The sequence below is a fragment of the Marmota monax genome, unplaced genomic scaffold, assembly GCF_021218885.2.
Source record: "Marmota monax isolate L192 unplaced genomic scaffold, Marmota_monax_Labrador192_F-V1.1 WCK01_AAM20220418_F8-fsc00046, whole genome shotgun sequence".
Lineage (NCBI taxonomy): Eukaryota > Metazoa > Chordata > Mammalia > Rodentia > Sciuridae > Marmota > Marmota monax.
In genome coordinates this window covers 13,901,276-13,919,317 of record NW_026692486.1, presented here as the reverse complement: position 1 = coordinate 13,919,317, position 18,042 = coordinate 13,901,276, and the positions used below count along the sequence as shown (strand labels likewise).

Sequence of the window (18,042 nt, the reverse complement as noted above, 5' to 3'; positions counted from 1 at the left end):
TGATTTTTCTGGCTCTAGAAGCCACCCACTTCTTGGCTGGTGGCTTCTTCCTTCACCTCATTCCTGATTTAATTCTTTGTGTGTGTGTGTGAACTAGGAATAGGAGGAAATTATTCTTAATGACAAAATGCATCTATGAAGAACAAACAACTTATACAGGTACTAGTAACATGCTGAATATTCCCCATGTAACCTAGGAAACAAGGTGAGGATAGCTTCTGGAACCATGTTCACTTACTATCATGCTGGATATCTTAGTCTGTGGGAGGCCAAGCTTATGGGTGACTGAGTTACACTCCCCAGCTGGGTGCTGAGGCGCTCAGTCACAGAAATGGGTGTGTCTTGCTACAGCCCCATGGGTGAAGCTATGCTCACCTGTTCCTTTGTAATATAACCCCTTGCCCTGTTTAGGATAGAATCTTCCATGGAAGTGGCTTGTGTGTGTCCCCTTCTCTTACTGTGCCCTTGGGTGTGGCCTACCCAGGTGTCAGTCAACCTGCTGACAGTGGACATCATGAAGACAGACTCAGCCCCCGAAACCTGACCCCTTGCCTCATTTGAATAGCTTCTCCTCAATAAAAGGGGTCAGCACGTGCTCTTGCTCTCTCTCTTTCTGCGGACCCTTAAGGTCAGAGGAGCCCTCACAGCAACCCCAAAGAAAAAGGTATTTGTGTCTCTTGTGTGGTTATTTTGTGCAGCCCAGTTAGCCCAGTTTAACTAGAGTGACCCCTGAGCCGTTTAGTCGCGAGAACAGAAACCTGGCATTAGTCCACAAAATAAGGAAAAATAAAGACAAGCCAAGAGAAATAAAGTGCAGAAATGAAGATGTTAAACTACTTTTATTTACAAAAAAAATGTATGTAGAAAATCCTAAGAAATCTTCCTAAAATTGTTGGTATTAATTTGTGATTTTTGCCAGGGTCATGGGATTCAAGGTTAATGAACAAACCCCCAAAAGTATCAACAAAGGAAGAGATATATCATGGAGAAGAATTGGAAGACTTTAGTGTTATCAAATAAGTTGCTTTTCTCTTTACATGTGCTGAGTTTCCAGTGTTAGTTGAAAAACGTCTCCCCAATGCCAATGTTATACATCTACTATCTTGAAATTAATATTTAAGTTAATTTTCCTTTACATTTTAGCTTATATCTATTCATAAATTATTTTTGAGTCTGATGAGACAGTGGCCCAGCATCATTTCCTTCTAGATGGACACCTAATTGTGCCAGAATAGATGATTTTCTTTTAAAAGCTATCCTGTCTTCCACTGATTTGATATATCATTAGCATATTTGTTTATATGCCAATATTATCATATTTTTCAAGTTCATGAAATAGAATTGTTTTTGTCAGGTTTTTCTCACTGTGAACAAAATACCCGAAAAGAACAACTTGCAGGAAGGAAAGTGCCTGTGCAACTAAATATAAATGGAATAATTTGTCATACATTCTTTGCTATCTGAGACTTCTTTTGCTCAGCATATCATTTCTGAGATTCTTTCCTGTTATTACTAGTATCAGATGTTGTTTTTTTATTGCTGAGTAGTATTCCATTGTAAGGACTATAACTTGTTTTAACCATGCACTTTCTAATTGTCATGTTGATTGCTTCCATTTGGAATTGCTCTTGAGTAGTGCACTTCTGAAGTTCATGTTACAGGTCCTTTTGTAGCTTTGTGCTTCTATGTCTGGTGACAGCATTGACGGGTCACATGATAAATGTATGTTCACCTAGAGCAGCCACCAAACTGGTTTTCAAAGTGATTGTAACATTTATCCCTTTCACTCACAGTGAATGGAGCTGCAATTGATTGTTCTAAATCCTTCCAACACTTGGCATGGTCATTTGAATTTTAGACATTGTGATGGATGTGAGTTGGTCTTCATTTTTGTTTTCCTATGACTCATGCTTTTGAGCATCTTTTCAGGCTCTCTTCGATGTTTACATTCTCTTCTTTGTGTAGTATTTGAGCCCTCTTTAAGTTGCTTGTCTTACTATTCCCAAGTTAGAAACTTATGTGGCCTTAAGTATATAAATTTTAATAATTTAATAATAGATATAAGCCTAAAATAAGATATCTGAATAATGTTAATCTATCAAGTTTATTATTATTATTATAAATATTATATGTGAGTTGTCTTTTCATTTACTTGATGGAATCTTTCAAACAGTAGAAGCTTATGATTCCAATGGTGTTCATCATTTTTTAACCTTAATAGTTTGTCTTTTTTTGTATATCAAATATAAGAAATCATTGCCAATATAAATAAAACTTTTTCTTCTTAGTTTCCATCTCCAAGGTTAGTGTTGCTTTATGTTTAATGTAGAAAATAGAAGGTCATTTAAAAGCTGGAATAATTATGAGGGAGCAGGGGACCCGCAGCTCCTGGCCCATCTGTGCAGATGGTCATGGGGAGGTCGCGAGGGGAGGCTGTTGGCAGTTGGGTGCTGTGTACCCCTTTGCACCAACTGGGGAGCACCGCGTGAGGAGCCGGTCGGTGGTCACGGGTTGAGAGCTGTTGTCACCGCAGAAGAAGCGCCAGTCCGGAGGGCAGCCCAGCAGCGGGTAGCGCGCCCCATCAGGGCGAGGAGCAGAGACATCTCATTGGGCACAATCTCGGGGTGAGGAGGCACTGGGCCAGCAGGGCGTCGGAGGGCTGGGCGGAGGGGCTGAGGTCCGGTGTTGGGGGCTCCCTGCTGCTCCAGGAGCTCTGGGGGCTGCAGAGCTTGGGTGAGCTTGGGCCCTTGCCGCAAAAGATCACCCAAAAGAAGAGGAAAACAGACCAGAGAGCTGCAAGCAGGGGGATCCTGCATGTTGGACAAATGCATCACAAGTGTAGGGAATGTGGGAAAGCCTTTAGTCCTAAAGCTACACTGTCCAGCTCCGGAGGATCCATGCTGGAGAAAGGACTTAGGAGTGCAATGAAGGTGGAAAAGCGTTCAGTCGAAAAGGCAACCTTATTCAGCCCAAGAGAATCCACACAGGACAATTGCCTTATAAGTGTGGTGAAATTGGAAAAGAATTTAGCCATCATTCTAACCTAATTGTACACCAGAGAGTACACAGGAGAGCAAGGCCTCACAAGTGCAATGATTGTGGGAAAGTCTTCATACTCAAATCCACATTTGTTCATCATAAAAGTATCTATAGTGGAGAAGATCTTTATGATTGCAGTGAGTGTGGGAGATCCTTTGGCCACAAACACACTCTCAGTAAACAACAGAGAATTCACACTGAGACAAAGCCTTTTGAGTGTGTTCCTGACTAGGCCTAGGAAATGCTGCTTGGTGGGCTGGCCAAAAGGTGGAAAACAGGTGGGCTGAAGGGGGCAGGATGGAGCAGGCCAGGACACACTAATAAACAACCTTTTGACTCCCTGTAGGAAGGGGCAATTCCTGGGACAGTTAACCCTGGCAACAGACTGGAGCAGGGGCAGGTTCTTGATAAGGGTGGAGGAAGGTTTCTGATAAATTAACATTTCAATCCCCCAGGAGACATCTCCAACTTCCTGGACTCACTCAAAATTGGCCTCCTTGATCTGACCTGAGGATTTGCCTGTCTATACTGACTGCCTGTCTAATTCTGGCTTCAGAACCTCAGATGTCAGCAAAGATGGCTTATCCTGCTGCTGCTGCTCCTGTTGCTGTGAGTATACTTCCAGAAACCTCTGGAACATGCTTTCTGCTGGCTTACCACTAGTTCATTTTTCAATTAGTCAACCTCTTTTATATCTACCTATGGTAATTGGAATCACTAGGAAACTTACTCGATGGAATATTAACTTAGTTTAATGATTAAATTTATTAAAAAGAAAACCATTTTGTTTTCATTCTTAGAGTTTCGTTAATATATATTCTACCTCAGGAAATACTCTCTGCATAATTTTATGGAACTCTGAAAACTAAGAAAACAATTCAATATCTCTCAGTGTTTCTTAGACTTTAGTGTGCAAATTAGCCACTTAAAGTTCTTGGTTTAAATGAGATGCCTAGGCCCTATCACATAGATTGTGATGAGTGCGGCCCAATATATACATTTCAGATTTTGCAGGTGATTCAAACATTAGGTTTTGAGAAATTCTTTTGGAGGGCAAAATTCTATAATATTTTACCCTCCAACAGCACAAGGAGTCTATGAAATTGAAATTAGTATGTTCTTCTTCCAGGACTGGGCTTTGAAGCAATTTCTACTAAAGCCTTGAGCTTCAGCGCTTAACTAAAGAGGATGTGCTAATTAGGAGGTTAGCTTTGTCAAGTTTGGAATAATTTAAATTTATATATTTTGAATTGATAGAGACTATTTAAGTCACCTATAATTCTACAAACATTTCTTTAGTTGCTGGCACTTCTTTATTTAATTTCTTCTAACAGCTGCATGAATGAATTTGGCAGGGCCCTGAGACCTTCCTTGCATCCCTCTCTAAGCTACCTGCTGCAGACCACTCATAGCTACCTGTTGCCCCTCAGTGGTATCTACTTACACCAAGCCCTCTCTCTCCTCCCTAGAAAACACACCTGATGCTTCTTGGCATAATGATGTAATCCCACAGGAAACAAAGCCTCCTTCACCTCCCACCCAGGTTCTCAGCTTGTCTGTTAAAACTAGAATGACAGCACGGCCCACAGCAGCACCTCCATTCTAAAGGCAGCAAGAAGATGCAGGTAAATCTCTCAAATTTCTTTTTTTTTTAAATTTTTTATTGTTGGTTGTTCAAAACATTACATATTTCTTGATATATCATATTTCACACTTTTCATACAGCTATTCTCTTCTCTGGGGCCCAGCCTGGAGCAAGGCCCAGCCTGTGAACCCACATTCAGAAGGTTTCACAAAGATCTATTTATCCCTTTGAGGGACTTATCTAAAAGTGGAGAGGGGCAGGCCTTCTCAGCTCCAAGGGCATGTGATGTGTTTCTTATGCTCAGGCAAGTCAAAAAAACTGTATTGAGAAGAATATGATGACATGTTGATAGATATACTCCTAAGTAGTTAGGTTTTGTGGCTCAGCAATTGCTTCCTCTCACTGTAAGTTGAAATGTATTCTTTCATTTGTGTATTTAGATTAATGTAGATTAATCTAAGTATTTAGATTAGTAGTTTCTCAAAATTCAAATTTCTTTACCATCAGCATGTGTCTGCTATGTGTATTAGATTTATATTAAAGTAAAAAAATAAAAAGAAAAAAGAAAAAAACTGTCTTTAAACTTGGAATGTGTGAGGCCCTGGATGAAAGTCTTTGACAAGGTTGAAGAAATGGATTTGAAAATAGCATCATAAAATGAGGGCAGATAACTATGTCCCCTACCTCTGTCCCCTACATAGACCATTGTCCTTAAGTCCAGGATGATATCTCAATAAATCTCCCCTGATATTGGCAGTTTGTCCTCTAGCAAAGGCACACACTGGTTAATATTCCACTAATAAATTTTCCTTTGATCTGGACATATTACTTCTCTATTAATCACTGTTGTATCCATAATTGTGCCTCTAATGCATACAAAAGAAGCCAGTGAAACCTATAGAATGTGCTTGCTCTTAGAGAAAAGAGCTCCAAATCCTGCCCAGAAGGAGCAGCAGGGCCTCCTCCTAACAAGCAGCCTTCAGCTAGGGTCAGGGAACAGCACTGGACTCCAGGGACAGACAGTGGTGGCTGCTTCACTGTTGTATGCTGATTGCAAGTCCTTTGTGTATGAACTGAGGGGTGGGATGACTGGATCAAATAGTAGTTCCATTCCACATTTTCTTAGAAATCTCTATATTGCTTTCCATCGTGGTTGCACCAATTTTCAGTCTCACCAGCAATGTTTGAGTGTATATTTTCCCCACATTCTTGCCAACATTTATTGTTGCTTGTATTCTTGATGATTGCCATTCTGACTGGAGTGAGGGGGAATCTCAGTGTAGTTTTGATTTGCATTTCTCTCATGGCTATGATACACCAGTTATCAGTGATGAGATCTGCTTCCTCACATGTTTAAGTACAACTTTCAAAAGGGTGCAGAGGCAAGAATATAAAACAGGGCTTATTTATAAAGGGGTAATGCAAACTTCTCCTGTGAAAGAGAAGGGGGCCATAGCTAGTATCCTGGTGTCCCAAAGAGTGAGAGCATTCTGTCTTCCTTTGCTTTCCTGCTCTCTTCTCCTTATCTCTTTCCTTCCTGCATGTGTGACTAGGCTCAGGAGATTGCCCAGGTGGGATGGTCAAAAGGTGAGAAGCAGATGGGTTGGAGGGACTAAGATGGAGTGATGTGTGCAGGAAGTGGTCCCAGGGTGCATCAATTAACAATTTTTACAACTCTCTGAAGGGAGGGACAATCCCTGGGACAGGTTACCTTAGCAATAGGTTGGAGCTTTGGCAGGTTATCTTGATAAAGGTGGAGGAAGGGCTCTGAAGACATTAAGATTTCAGTTCCTCAGAGGTGGTCTCCAACTTCCTGGACCTAAACTGGACTCCCTTCTCTAGATCGGATTCTTGCCTATCTACACTGAATGTCTGTCTTTAATTCTGACTTCAGCTAAAGATATTGAACATTTTTTTCATATATTTGTTGATTGATTGCATTTATTCTTTGAAGTGTCTGTTCAGTTTCTTTGCCCATCTATTGATTGAGTTATTGGGTTTTTTTTTTTGAGTTTTTAATATATCCTGGAGATTAAAGCTCTATCAGAGGTGTGTGTGGTGAAGATTTTTTCCCCATTCTGTTGGCTTCTGTTTTCATGTCATTGATTGTGTCTTTGCTGTGAAGAAGTTTTTTAATTTGAATCCATCCCAATTATTGATCTTGATTTTACTTGTGCACTATAGGAGTCTTGTTAAGGACATCAATTCCTAAGATGACATGGTAGAGATTTGGGCCTTATTTTTCTTCTATTAGGCACAGGGACTCTGTCCTAGTGCCTAAGTCTGTGATCCACTTTGAGTTGATTTTTGAACAAGGTGAGAGATAGGGGTGACATTTCATTTTGCTACATGTAGACTTCTACTCTCTATTTTTTTGCATAATTTACAAAGAAAAAAAGACCATAGGCTATCAATGCTCTAGTGCCTTTCAGTATGCTGTAGCTAGCTAAACTGCTGCTGAGGAAGGCTTTATATGAAGAATCAAGTATAGACCTTCCATATATTTAATTCTCCAAATGAAATACAAGGTGATGGTGAAGAGTTAATTGCAAAGAGGATACTTATTGGGAGAGGTGAGAGTTGGGTGTAACACACTCCTGGAGTAACATGAGCTCCCAGTGAAACGCTTACTAATCTGACATTCACTGGAAGCAGGGAAAGGTTGTGTACTCACCCATGGCACACTCATCCTCATATCTGTGCAGCCTGCCCCTTTGTAGCCCTGCAGGCAGGTGCAGATATCCTTCCCATTCAGAGTTTGGTGTCACATATCACCCCCTTGTGGCTCGGACTGCTGATGCAGGCATCATCCAGATAAGAGACCTGTCCAGAGTGGGGCAAGTGTGGAGAGAGAAAACATCTCTCACTTGGAGAAAAACTTTCTCTTTGACAGAAGAGGGGAAGCCTTATGAGGGGCTCCTCAGAATAGAACAAAAAGATTTACAGGCAACATCCCCTTCACCTGGTCCTATTGCAGGACACACTGTAGCATCAGCAAAGCAACTAGCTGCTCTAGACAAGCTCATGTTCCAACCCTGAGCCCTCAACTAGACATCTCCTCCAGGGCAGAGATGTATAGAGGCCAGAAAATTAGATTATATTAGGGAGTCAGGAACATATGTATATTCTCTGGATTGTCAGATTTAGCAAATAAAATAGAAGATATACAATTAAATTTAATTGTCCAATAAACAGAAAACATTTTCAATGTAACTATGTGTAATATATCCAAAGCATCCAAGATGTTTTTTCTGGCATCCTCATTCCCTGAAGTCTCTTTTGGACTTTAAAGTGGATTATGTCCCAGATGTATCTTATCCTTATAATGTTCCAGGCTTCCTGGGAGAGAAGGTCTGTGATTCTGGTTCATGGAATTCCAGATCCATGACCATAATGTCCTCCAAATGCACTCCAGGCTAGTCCCAATACTGTGACCATGTCCAAAAGCAAACTCTTTTCTCTATTCCTCTAAACCTCTTCCAGTGTTGCTGCATTAGAAAATGTCTTTCCAGTCCACCCCCTTGTAGTTGGAAACTTTGGACATGCTCTTGACTGTTTCTTCCCATTGTTCTCCATATTCATTTTAATCAAAAATCTCATGAACTCTACCTCTGAGTAATCTTGTGATTCCACCTATAATGCCAACACCTTCATCTCATCTAAGTCCTGTAATCCATGACCTCCTGAGTCATTATTGCTTCACTTGTGAAGGACAGGTCTTCCAAAAATGTAAATTGGATCATGCCACACATGATTTAAAGCATTTCGTGGAGTTATTATTGTCCTTATCACAAAGTCTAAAATCATTAATATGCATGACCAACATATCTATAAATTGTTACCTTGTGATGACAAAATGAAGCCACACTGTTTTCTAAAGGTTTTGAAAACACTCAAATATCTGAAAATAATCATTTTTTTTTTTTTTTACCCATGGCATGATTTGGAGTCTATCCCAAACATAGGAGTAACTCCACCCTGTAGCAGAAATTTCAATACTCCAAACAAACAAACAAACAAACAAAACAAAACAAAAAGAAAGATGTGGAAAAGTTTAAAGAGATTTGTTTATTTTCTATTAAGGGACATGCCCAGAACATAACACCAACATTGTTCACAGCATTCCATTTAAAAGCAGAAAAATCCTTGTGTGCACATGGCCCTGTCCTCAGATAGGTGTGACATGATGGGGGAGACACAGGAAAGAACTTGTGTTCAGTTCTGAGCACTGAAGCTTTCTAAGGATGGACACATAGAGGACAAAACAATGCAACTACACTCACTGACTTGGGGTTTATTCTAGTAGAGAACAGGCACTAGGCCTTGCCTGGGCAGAAAACATCTGCCAGACTTGAACAAAGCTATTCATCTCTATGGCCAGTATGATGAGGAAAAGGCTGCAAAGGGTGAGCGGCAGACTCCCAAACAGTGATGTAGGGTTGTATCTTCATCTTCCACACAACTATGCAGACCCTTGCTATGATAAATGGAGTACCTTTGGCATTTCCTTGGTGGAGACAATGGTCATAGATTTATTAGCATTTCTATTCACATATGAACATAGAATTGTTCAACACAACATGCTAGGAGATTAGGGCTTAATAGATATTTTCACTTAGAACTCAGTACTGAACATTATTTTCTATCAGATATATAAGGAATTTGTCTTTTTTTGAAATTCAGTGTGGCTGGTGAAGTCAATTTTGTTCTTTTTCCATTTTTTAATCTTTTTTGGGGGGCACATGATTTTCTTTTTTAATCTGGAAATTTCTAGAATGTTTGATGCTCAGTGTTTTGGAATATGAGGAAAATGAATCTAGTTGGAAAGAATTTAATGTTTTCCCAAAAAGATATCCAGTTATCATGATTATTATGTAATCCATTCTTTTCCCCACTGAGTTAAAATGCCAAATTTATAACATTTTGGGTCCCCATATACATTTCAATTTCAAGCTGGAATGTTTATACCTTTGTAATGCCTTATTTAATATTCTGCCATCAATGACACACCATTTTGCTTAATTCAATATGTATTTAAAATAATCTTCTATGGCATACTCTTCCACAATACTCCTTTCCTGTGTTTTAATAAAGTATTATTTCTTATAGTTATTGCAGTTGTTTATCTAACAGTAATTGAAATTCAAAGTAGTTCCATTTGGACTTGTGTGGTTTGTACATATAACCATAAAATGTTAGCTATTTATTAATCTTCCCACAAGGAACATGACATATCTTTGTATAATATTTAAGATCCCATATTAATAGCTTAAACTTTATCCTTAGAAGTCTTGCATGCTTTTTGTTGAATTTATTTTTCTTGGTTAATATTTTATGGCTTTTGTTAATGAAAACATTTTCTATTTTTTGTCACTAATTATTGATATATACTGGGTTGCTGCTCATTTATTATACTTGCCCTTATAAAATCTAATTTTTATCAGTTTTCTCATTAATACAGAATATATAATGTTTTCTAAATTTCTTTTTTTTTAATATATTTTTAAGTTGTAGTTGGACACGATACCTTTGTTTTATTCATTTTTTTTAAATGTGGTGCTGAGGATCAAACCCAGGGCCTTGCATGTGTAGGCAAGTACTCTACTGCTGAGCACAACCCTAGCCCTCTAAATTTCTTTATTGAAGTAATAAATGCTGAAATCAAAGATTTTTCTATTTGATAACAATATTTATATCATATTCTATTTTTATTATTGCATTTATTAAAGCTCAACCAAACAGTAAGTACTTGGAATTGTAAGTCATTCTTCCCATTTTTCAAAATTTAATTTTGTTGCCTTTTAAATGTTTTGTAGTAAATACTCTTTATCCAATTTAGGGAGTAGTTTTGTACTTTATGTTTGTGTTAATGGTCTCAGTTCCCCCATTAAGACAAACATTAGCAAAATGGATCAGAAAACACCATACAGCTATGCTCTGCTTACAAGAAACTCATAGGTGAAGACACCCATAAGCTGAAGGTAAAAGAATGAAATAAATTATTCCATGCATATTTCTTTTTCCTGAAAAGAAGCAGGAGTAGCTATTCTCATATCAGACAGGCAAACTTTTTCAAGCAACAGTTAATAAGGATGAAAAAAAGAGGCCACTACATTTTGGTAAAGGGAAAATTCTAAAAAGAAGTATAACAATAGTAATCATTTATGCCCCAAATTTTGATGCACTCAATTACATAAAAAAATTCGAATACATGTAATCCTAGATAGACCCCAACACAATAATACTAGGTGGTTTCCACACACCCTATCATCAATATATAGGTCATCAAAACATCAAATCAATAAAGATATCTCCACACTAATTAACACTTTAAATCAAATAGATCTACAGAATATTTCACTCCAAACCAACTGAGTTTACTTTTTATCAGAAGCACATTGAACTGCCTCCAAATTATATCACAATCTAGGCCACAATGCAAAAATATCAATACTATCAAGTACAAAAATATCAATACTATCTCATGTATTCTATAGATCATAATAGAATAAATCTAGAAATCAACAGCAAGAAAAATAATAAAAAGCACAGAAACCCATGGAGATTGAACAATACTCTCTGCAATGAAGAATGGATGAAATAAGAAATGAGGACATGTTTATAAATGAATGAGAGCAGGAATAGAACATATCAAAGTCTCTGGGATGGTATACAAGCAATTCTAAAAGTATGACTGACTGTGTGTATTAAAAGAATAGGGAGAATCCTAACTTATTAAGCCCATGCTCTACCTCAATGCCTTAGAAAAAGAAGAACATGCTAACTCCAAAACTAGGAGAAGATAGGAAATAATTAAGATCAGAACCTAAATCAATGAAATTGAGACTAAGAACACAATACACAACATCAGTGCAATGAAGAGTGAGTGCTTTGAAAAGATAAATAATATCGACAAACTTTTAGAAAAACTAACTGAAAGTGTGAGAAGAACTATTAAAAAACATCAGAGGTGAAAAGGCAATATCACTGCATACCCTTCTGAAGTGCCAAGAATTATCAGAACTTATTTTAAAAAACATACTCAATGAAATGGAAAATCTGCAAGACATTAAAAAATTCTATACATCCATGACCTGCTCAAATTGAATCAGGAAGATTTAGAAAATCTGAACAGACCAATTTCAAGTAATGAAATTGAAATAGCAATTAAAAATCACCCATAAAAGATAAAACCAGAACCAGATGGGTTATTATCTGAGTATTACCCGACCTTTAGAAGAAACAACACCAGTATTTCTCAAATTATTTCATGAAACTGAAATGTAGGGGAAACTCCCAAATGTAGTCTGTGAAGCCCGTATAATGCTGATATCAAAGCCAGACAAAGAAACATCAAAGAAAGATAACTACAGAACAATAACACCCATGAATAGATGCAAAAACTCTTAAAATATTAGCTAACCACATTCAAAAACACATCAAAAAGATAATACGCCATGATCAAGTTGGTTTCTTTCCAGGGATGCAAGATTGGCTCAACATAAGCAAAGCAAGAAATGTATTGCACTACTTAAACAGAATTAAAGACAAGAATCACATGATCATCCTAATAGGAACAGAAAAGGCCTTGGATAAAATCCAACACCTGTTCATGTAAACACTGGAGAAGCTAGGGATTAAAGAAATTTACCAACTTAACATGCTAAAGGTCATTCATGACAACCCAGTCCAACAGCATACTGAATAAAAGAAAACTAAAAACATTACCTCTAAAATCAGGAACAAGACAAGACTAGGCAAAGGAAATCAAAGGGATACCAATAGGAAAAGAAGTCAAATTATTTCTGTTTGCTGATGACATGATGCTATATCTAGAAGACTCCCTCCCCCTCTCAAACAAAATGAACCCCACCAGAAGATTTCTAGTTGAGCAAAGTAGCAAGTTACAAAACAAACACCCAGAAATCAACAGCTTTCCTATGGAAGAAATCAGGAAAATGACTGCATACACAATAACATAAAAAAGTAATTTTATATTGTAAAATGCCCAATAAACTCAGAACTGCTATACATGCCCATAAGGAATTACTTATAACATTGAGGAAAATACCTCATGACTTTGGGTCTTCATTTATCATTAAAATAAGGGAATTGGACTATATGCTTTTGTTATGGTCTAAATTAATCAATACAAGTAATAAGTTATAGATTATAGAGTAGAATTAAAAATTATAGATTAGAATGAGAAGGATAATAGGATTATAAGATAGGTGTTATACAATTAGTGATGTTAATTTACCTTAGTCTGCCCTCATTATAAGATAGAAGAAATAACAGTAAGACAGAAGTGGTAATAGTACAATAATATAATCACATAACTGGAAAACATAAGATTTAAGGTTGTTAGCAATAAGATATAGACAATGCATGTTCATATGTGTATGCCCATAGGTTTTATATAGTTACAGAGAGTTCCAGTCAAATATAGGTTAAGTTACAGATAGGTATATGCCAGTAAAATAAGAGTTAAATATAAAAAATAGTTATAGACAAGTATAAGTAAGTATAGCCATAGTGACTCCATCTTTATGGTTCCCATGTGAAACTGTTATATAAGCTGCTTAAGAAGTACAAAAAAAATGTTTTTATGTGCTTCATATACCTGCAAATGTACTGGACCCATGATGTACACCCACAACTGTGCTCAAACCCAGGATGTGGTTGTCTGATTCTGCTCTGCTAAGTGCTTTTATCAGCCTTTGTATCCTGCTTGCTTGCAACTCGCAGATTCCATAGGAGGTGGTTTTCTTCCTTAAATGTTGGAACCACAGACAGCCTGGCACACTTCTATCAGAAGGCTGCTTGGGCCCTGGCAGAAGCATCCTTGGCCAGGAAAGTATAGGTAAAATAAAATTATTTGATTTGATTCAAATTCAGACTTAGGGTGTTTTCTGAGCAGTCGCCCCATCACAGTTTCTCTAGCTCCTGCTAAGTTCAGATTCTTTGGGGTTTGTCTGTGCCTTCTGATTTTTAATCATCTGGCTTTTAAAATTTCATCCTGTGCCTCTTGGGCTCCTGTAGCATGTCCTCACTAGCTCAGCTGTTCCACTGTGAATAATTGTGAATAACTGGAGATTGTGTACCCTGGGTTCAAGGAGGACTTTCTCCAGCACTAAAGGCACAGGAGGCCTTTCCCATTTGCTGGCCTCACTGTGTTGCTATGAGGCTGGATTAAATGTCTGCAACCATTTTAGTGACTGGGATTATCTGATAACTTGCCAATACCAGTTCTTTCTTGGAGAAAACTTTTCACCAGAAGGCATAGCATGTGATTTAGTTACTTTCTTTTTCATCTTTCTTTTCATTTCACTTTGGATTTTGATGGGTTTAAATTTTCTCCCTTATTACTCCTCTCTTTCTCCCCCTTCTTCCTTCTCCCTTTGCCCCTGATGTTATTTTCTATTGCACATGGACCCACTTGTTTCTTGTCTGTTAGGTCTTGCCATATCACCCTCAAAATAACTAGATGCAAATGTGGTTTCCCTGATTGCCAAATTTCTTGTTCAATTTTGTTTTGCATTTAAAAAAACTTTTATAATGAAATTACTTTATTCAATTTAATTTTCATAGAATAAAATACATACACCTTGTATGTTAAAGGTTTTACATGTCTATACATCTGTGTGACAATGACATGGATCCAAATAGAGACCATTTCCTTTTTCTTGGAATAATCTCTCCTTCCTCTTCCCAGCTGCTATATTTTCTTCACTGCGATATTTAAGAATTCACAGGTGAGGGGCACAGTGGCATCCATGCTAAACTCCTGTGGAACCTGCCCTCTGCCGGCTGGAGGTTACCAGGTTTCTGTTCTTGCCACTAAAAGGCTTAGGGGTCACTCCAGGTAAACTGGGCTAATTGGGCTGCACAAAATAATCACACAAGAACCACAAATACCTTTTTCTTTGGGGTCACTGTGATGGCTCCTCTGACCTTAAGGGTCCACAGGAAGAGAGAGAGAGAGAGAGAGAGAGAGCAAGAGCACGCACTGACCCCTTTTATTGAGGAGAAGCTATTCAAATGAGGCAAGGGGTCAGGTTTCAGGGAGCTGAGTCTTATCTTCATGATGTCCACTGTCAGCAGGTTGACTCACATCTGGGTAGGCCACACCCAAGGGCACACAGTAAGAGAAGGGGACACACACAAGGCACTTCCATGGAAGATTCTACCCTAAACAGGGCCAAGGGTTATATTACAAAGGAACAGGTGAGCGTAGCTCCACCCATGGGGCTGTAGCAAGACATGCCTAGGTACAAAGACACAAGTCACTGGAACCCTAGAAGAGTGGGGAACTCTAGCAGCATGGGTGCCTGATGCCACATCACCCAGCAGGGGATTAACTCAAGTCACTTGCTAGGTTGGTCTCCCACAGGAGGTAATGAGGAGTGATGCTTCTATGGACTTCCCTTCTCTGAAGGATACTGAAGGGGGTGAGGACAGGCAGTGGCACTTAACCACTTATACACAGTGGGGGTAATTACCTTGAGAGGCAAGGATATGTGATGGTGATTACTCATTGTGGATCCTTAGGAATTAAATAAGTGAGAAGCCCACTAAGAAATTGATTTATGTAATCATCAGACAAACTCCAGTTCTGAGACAAAGATGTGCTTGATTCACCACAGGGGGAATTTGTGACCTCTCATCCAGTTCATAGGCCTGGAGCTCCTTGTCTGAAGGGAGATTGGATTCCTTTGAGGAATAATGAGCCCTGCATTACTGTCACAGGTAGATGCTGTAAATCTTCCTCCAGGCCCTCCCTGTAGGGACTCAAAGCCTTTGGCTGTGGTAAGGGAAAGAGAGTTTCTTAAGTTCACCATGTTGTGTCTTGTTAGAGTCTGTAAACAAGTCTGGATGGCGCCTGGCAAAATGCCAGAGGGAGTGGTTTGTGGAGTAACGCCAGTGAGCTATTAAGTGTGGAGATTCCTTATTGGTTGACTGCTGTATCGAGTTTATGTTAATTAAGATAAGCTGTGTGAAATGTATAAATACCCCTCCGGTCCTACAATAACCGGCTCCTACTCCAGCTGTATCAATCTACGCAAGTTGTTCATCACCCCCCAGTTATTTTGCTGCAGCCGGACTGCAGCAGTGTCTCTGAGAGATGCTCAAATCAGGAGATCTGTGGTAGCCATGAAAATGCAACACTGGCATCTGCAGCTTCAGGAAGCCTAGCTGGCCAGCAAGCCCAGCTGCTATGCTCTAAATCCAGGACTTGCTGTCATGATCCCAGGCTCTGTACTATCCCACCAGGAAAGCCATTCCCTCCCAATAGAACACCCAAGATGAATCTTGAGGATGTAGAAGCTATTTTCCTTTCCTTGTCTTTCTCCAGTCTGTTTTATTTCTGCATATTAACTTGTTTTAGTGAATCCTCTACTTTGATACAAAGTGCCTACTGTAGGTTACAGCCTCTTGAATGTGCTCGGTAACATTAGAACCACTTCCCTCCTCCTACTGTGTTCTGGTGCTCATTGCCCACTCTCTGTCCATCTAACCTTCCTAGCTGCTATGACCTGTGTCTACTCTCTACTTCTAGATAATCAGTTTTTTTTTAACTTACACAAATGAGTGAGAGTAACCAGTATTTGTCTTTTTGTTCTTCACCACTTATTTGACTAAATATTCTTCTGTTCCATGTTGTTGCTGCAAACGACAGTATTTCATTCTTTTTATGGCTGAATATTATTCTCTTGTGTACATACACCACAGTTTCAGAATCCACTCATTGATAGGGCACATAGGTTGATTGCATATTTTGACTGCCAGGACTACTCCCACAATTAATATGGGTCTGCTGTGTAGGTATCCCGACAGTGGAAATGTACAGGGAAGTGTTCCTCTGGTGAGCAGACTCCCTGGGGGTAACAGGTGCTCTGCTCTTTACTTTTGGAATGACCAGCAGTTTCTCCGTGAAGGTAGTAAGATAACTATACAGGTGCAGTAGCTAGTTACTATGGTAATGTCCTTAGAGAAAATGGCTCTGTGTCTTAACCAGCCTGGACTTTGATATAAGTTATCTGGCAACTGGTATCTAGTGTGATACAAAGACTCAAATTCAAGGGTTTAATTTGTTCAATCCTCTTCCACAGGATTGATCCGGTTCTGATATTTGGGCCAGGCTTTAGAAGAAGACCTATTCTAGAGTAGCCCTCCCAAAGCTTAAAACCAAACCTGATAAATCCCACAGGGAAGATGGATTTGTGGTTGAGTCCTGCTAAATTAAAAGGAATAATAATAATAATCTAGTCATGGCACTAACAACCCAAGGTAACTTTTGATATAAATAAACATGGCTGCGTGGAGGGGTCGCCACTTCTTTTCCTGCCTCTGCATCTTGTCTCTGTGTCTCCTTTTATTTTTCTAACACTGCTGGTATCTCTTGGATATAATGTCTTCACACATACAAAGTAGGGGGAATGCTGGATCATATGGTGGTGCTATTTTCAGGTTGTAAAGGTATTCCACACTGTTCTCCATAATGACTACTTGTTTACATTCCCATTGACACTGTATAGTGTTGCCTTTTTGCTACATCCTCACCAACATTATTATTTTTTTATAAAATCCACTCTCTAGTTGGAGTGAGAATTATACTTCATTGTAATTTTGATTTGCATTTCCCAGATAATTAGTGATGCTGAGCATTTTGGCACATATTTGATGACCATTAGTATACCATCTTTTGTGAAACATCAGATCTTTTACCCATTTTAAATCATAGTATTTGCTTTATTTTCTGTTGAGATTTTGAGTTCTTTTTATATGCTGCCTATGTAAATGAATAGTTCAAAAACATTGTCTCTGTATCTGAAGAATGTTAAATTTGATGTTTACTCTGCTGTGCAAAAGCTTTTTAGTTTGATATAATATCATTGGTCTGTTTTTTGCTTTTGTTGCTTGTGTGTTTGAGGGTATTCCAAAAGTGTCCCAGGGTCCTGAACTGTTTCTATTTTGTTTTCTTTCAGTAATTTCAAACTCCACATTTTTACTTTTGGTACAGTTTTACTTTATTTCTTTTTCAGTGCTGGGAATAGAACCCAGGACTGCACACATATTGAGTAAGAATTCTACCATTCAGCTACATCATGAGTTCTTCAATTGATTTCTTAATATGGTAATAGGTAGACATTAATTATTTTGCATATGTATATCTATATTTCCTAGCACCATTTATTAAGGACACTGTTCTTTCTCCAAGGTATGTTCTTGGAATGATCAACTACCATTCAATTTTTTGGCTAAAGATATATGAATTAATATCTAATTAATATTTCAATTTTTAATTCAAAATAACTATTTAATTCTGAGTTAAATTCTCAAATTTTAATAGACACATATGTCTGATGTTATGGTACTACTATGCTGTCTTCATTATTACAGCTTTGTAGTGTGTT

General features: G+C 38.4%; 1 pseudogene; it reads left to right on the top strand.

The window, feature by feature from the left end:
- Positions 1-2,825: 2,825 nt before the first annotated feature.
- Positions 2,826-18,042, top strand: part of LOC124091912 (guanylate-binding protein 2-like) — a 45,690-nt pseudogene continuing 30,473 nt past the window's right edge.